This window comes from Bombina bombina, chromosome 8 (genome assembly GCF_027579735.1).
Source record: "Bombina bombina isolate aBomBom1 chromosome 8, aBomBom1.pri, whole genome shotgun sequence".
Taxonomy (NCBI): domain Eukaryota; kingdom Metazoa; phylum Chordata; class Amphibia; order Anura; family Bombinatoridae; genus Bombina; species Bombina bombina.
The window spans coordinates 299497330-299502036 of NC_069506.1; positions in this window are offsets into that span (position 1 = coordinate 299497330).

Genomic DNA, 4707 nt, shown 5'->3' on the forward strand with positions numbered 1-4707 from the left:
GCTACTGCCAGTGATATATAGTGATCACTGGCAAGCTAGGGGTTAATGGCTCTGAAAAGAGCCTTTGGTTCTATATTTTTTAACAAATAAAAGAAATAAATCTCTCTCTCTGCTAAATACAGGTCTCTCTCTCTCTCCAACAAAATGGCAAGTGAGGAGAGGGAGGGAGATCCACACTGATCATAGTCAATATATTGACATGATCAGACAAATGGGGTATTTTATTATTATTATTTTTTTTAGGGTGGGAGGCTCAGATTGGGTGACCCTAGCTTGCCCCTATGATGATGCAGGCTAGGGACACCCCCAGAGGCCCCATGATGCACTGGGCATCGCCATCTTGGATGCCTAGTGAAGGGGGAGGGGGGGGGGCTATTTGGGCTTTTTTTTTATTTATCCGTTTTTTTTTTTTTTAATTTATTATTTAATAACCAACTAAGTGCCTCGACCCACCGAGGCACTTAGCACACAAGCAGAGCATCGGAAGCGTGTCCGATCGCTTCCGATGCTCTGAAACACTGCCAGGCTCCACGTGGAGCGAAATCGGAAGTGATCACTCGTGGGGGAGTGATCAATCCGGTCCCGGCACTCGGGAACAGTATTGCAGGATGCCTAGACCTCAAGGCAAGCCTGCAATACTGTTAGAGCAGCTGGAAGCGATTTCGATCGCTTCCAGTGCTCTGTTAAACCGACGACGTATGCCATACGTCCTCGGTCGTTAAGTGCTTTTTTTTTTAGGACGTATGGCATACGTCGTCGGTCGTTAAGGGGTTAAAATGTTCATGATGCAAACTCACACTATGATATTCCTTTCAAGTGACATGAAATCCAACATTTTCTTTCATGATTCATACAATTTAAAAATAAAAATGAAATGTAAAAATCAGGTAGGTAGGTTTAGGAGCATGCACATGTTTTTCATGAACTTGTTTTATTGAATCTTCACTATTGTCATGCAGGAGCCAGTGATGTCAGCACCAGGCGCTGGCACTGAGGACCAGTCACGTGCAGTGACCTATCGCAGTGTGGCCAGCAGGTCTCCTGTACATTAAACGTTATGACTCAAACAGTTTAATAAATCTAATTTCGCAAACACAAATATTGTGAAAATGCTTTAGATCTTATAATATACTTCTGTGCATTTCAAATAAAACTACACACAAACATACATACATCATACATACATGCACATACTTACACACACATACTATATATATATATATATATATATATACACACACACTACACATACCCACCCTACACACATACATACACATACTATATATATATATATATATATATATATATATATATATATATATATATATATATATATATACACACACACTACACATACCCACCCTACACACATACATACACATACTATATATATATATATATATATATATATATACACACACACTACACATACCCACCCTACACACATACATACACATAATATATATATATATATATATATATATATATATATATATATATATATATATATATATACACACTACACATAAATACACATACTACACACATATATACATAATACATATATACATACACACATATATACATAAACACACACTACACATAAATATACATACACACACTACACATATATACAAAATACATATATATATACATACACACGCTACACACATATATACATAATACATATATACATACACACATATATACATAATACATATATACATAAACACACACTACACATAAATATACATACACACACTACACACATATATACAAAATACATATATATATACATACACACGCTACACACATATATACATAATACATAATACATACACACACTACACACATATATACATGATACATACACACACTCTACACACATATATACATAATACATATACACATACATAAGGGATTAAATGCCATATACAGCTCTGTGTGAATCTTAAACAGTAACTCTAACTATATACATCATTTTCCATGTTTAATATAAACCTTATAACTTCTAACATAGAAATAAACACAATACAACTTTTCGTGGTTGTAAAACCCCCAGGTCCTGTTTATTGTAGCAACACAAGAAACTCGAAACATGATAAATAACATGGTCCCGGGGGCGGCAATCGGGTACTAGGTAACTTATAGTAACCCCTGCTAGGAAGCGGGATTGTACCAGGGACGCAGGAGATAAGCTGAGCGCAGCTCAACGCTAAGATGTCTTAAGGAGTTCTTGGCTCTCTGGCGCATGAACAAGGGACCCCAAGACGTGTATCTGAGGACTTCACCCCTGCCCGAAAATAGCCGTCACTCTACCTCCACACATCCTGCACACCTGGTCCGGACAAACCGCCAGCGGTAGGGTGTTAACCCACCACTCTACACCAGAAGGACAAGGGTCAACTAGTTGCAAACCCCATTGAACACCTGGGGAGCTGAAACGTACTGTTCTTGGACTTGTAGAAATGGGCTGCATAACCCTCATCATGCCTTGGACTCCTCGTTACTGAAAAGACCCCCCTAGTGATGGTTCAAACTAATGATTGCCGCTTACAAAATTCAAGGAACAAGCAGAAAGAGGATTTGGACTTCCTGTACCGGTCTTAAAAAGGTGAGCCCAAACCCCTCCACTACTAATAGGAACAACGTTTCACACACACACAGACACACACACACACACACTCGACTCCCACTCCTCCGTCCTGGCCTTAAAGGGCCAGTAAACCCACCAAATAATGTTATATAATTCTGCACATAGTGCATAGTCTAGCACCAGCTTTCTAAAGCAAAGGATTTCTGAGATATTTACCTCCGAAAATGAATTTTACAGACCGCTGCTCCTGGCTGTTTTTTACCTAAGTGCATTGGCATGCTGTCTAGTCACAGCGCGCCCGATCGCGCCATTAAACTGAATGTAGCTCGCTCCCTCTCTGGTCTGTTAGCGGGAGCGAGCTACATTCAGTTTAATGACGCGATCAGGCGCACTGTAACTAGATAGCGTAGAGCCAGGAGCGGCGTTCTGTAAAAATTTATTTTTGTAGAAAAATGTCTGTGCAATCCTTTGCTTTAGAAAGCTGGCACTAAGCTAATGTTATATAATTCTGCACTATGTGCAGCATTATATAACATTATTTGGTGGGTTTACTGGCCCTTTAACCCATATGTGAATTTCAGCCAATGTGCCTTACATTTCCTTACACACAATACACATAAATATATGCACACACACATAATACACACATACACACACATATACATAATACACACACTACACATAAATATACGCACACACACATAATACACACACACATAATACACACACACATATACATAATACACACATACACACACTACACATAAATATACACACACACACACTACACATATACATAATACACACATACACACACTACACATATACATAATACACACATACACACACAGACATATACATAATACACACATACACACACTACACATAAATATACATACACACACACTACACATAATACACACACACACACACACATATACATAATACACACATATACATAGTACACACACTACACATAAATATACGCACACACACATAATACACACATACACACGCATATACATAATACACACACTACACATAAATATACGCACACACACATAATACACACATACACACACATATACATAATACACACACTACACATAAATATACGCACACACACATAATACACACATACACACACATATACATAGTATACACACTACACATAAATATACGCACACACACATATACATAATACACACATATACATAGTATGCACACACACATAATACACACATACACACACATATACATAGTACACACACTACACATAAATATACGCACACACACATAATACACACATACACACACATATACATAATACACACACTACACATAAATATACGCACACACACATAATACACAAATACACACACATATACATAGTATACACACTACACATAAATATACGCACACACACATAATACACACACACACTACATACACATATACATAGTACACACATCACACATAAATATACGCACACACACATACTACACACACACACACACACATAATACACACACACATATACATAGTACACACACTACACATAAATATACGCACACACACATACTACGCACATATACATAATGCACACATACACACACTACACATAAATATACGCACACACACATAATACACACATACACACACATATACATAATACACACACTACACATAAATATATGCACACACACATAATACACACATACACACACATATACATAGTATGCACACACACATACTACACACACATATACATAATACACACATACACACACTACACATAAATATACGCACACACACACTACACACACATATACATAATACACACATACACACACTACACATAAATATACGCACACACACATAATACACACATACACACACATATACATAATACACACATTACACATAAATATATGCACACACACATAATACACATATACATAATACACACACTACACATAAATATACGCAAATACACACACATATACATAATACACACACTACACATAAATATATGCACACACACATAATACACACATACACACACACATATACATAATACACACACTACACATAAATATATGCACACACAC